Here is a 606-nt window from a genome sequence, read left to right as displayed (position 1 = left end):
AATTTCACAGGTTAGGTCAGCTCCTATGTAAGTTTTGTAAGAATTTTTACGTAGGAGTAGCAAAACTCTTTTTATCTTCTTTTTTCATTAAAGATTCCGCTGCGAGGCGACTGGTAGTAGTTATCTCGCGTCAGCTGGCGACTAAGAAAAAAAACATGCAGATTATTGTCAATCCAAGGGAAATAATGAATGCATATATGTGTGCTTACAGATTCTGTTCATCTTTTCCTTGAGTTCGGTGAGGTGCTCGCTCTTGGTCACACGGAACAAGTTGTCGGCGAACATGTCTTGGGGAAGCAAGAGGTTCGTCGGGTTCGCCGTGCCGATGGCGAGCATCGCCGCAGGGCCTTCACCATGCTCTCGAATGACCATCTTTCCTTTGGTTCTTGCAGCCATGGTCGATGGATGAGCACCGTATGTATGTTACCAACGTTCTTTGCTGGGTGCACTGGGGAATGGTCAACCTGCTGATGCGTCTAAGAGGCTCTGTTGGGTCATGCTTTTATAGTTATTTTGGTCTTAACTTTCAACAACCTATGTTTATTGTTTTTCTTTCATCAGAGCCCGAGGCTCTATGTTAAAATAGATTTAGCATTGTAAGAATAT

The 606-nt window shown here is 43.6% G+C and overlaps 1 pseudogene; it reads right to left on the bottom strand.

The window, feature by feature from the left end:
- Window positions 1-396, bottom strand: part of LOC123038805 (uncharacterized) — a 6993-nt pseudogene extending 6597 nt beyond the window's left edge.
- Window positions 397-606: the final 210 nt, after the last annotated feature.

The sequence above is a fragment of the Triticum aestivum genome, chromosome 2B, assembly GCF_018294505.1.
Source record: "Triticum aestivum cultivar Chinese Spring chromosome 2B, IWGSC CS RefSeq v2.1, whole genome shotgun sequence".
In the NCBI taxonomy this organism is placed as follows: Eukaryota; Viridiplantae; Streptophyta; class Magnoliopsida; order Poales; family Poaceae; genus Triticum; species Triticum aestivum.
Note: the sequence above shows the minus strand (reverse complement) of the source record. Positions and strands in the feature narration are given on the sequence as shown.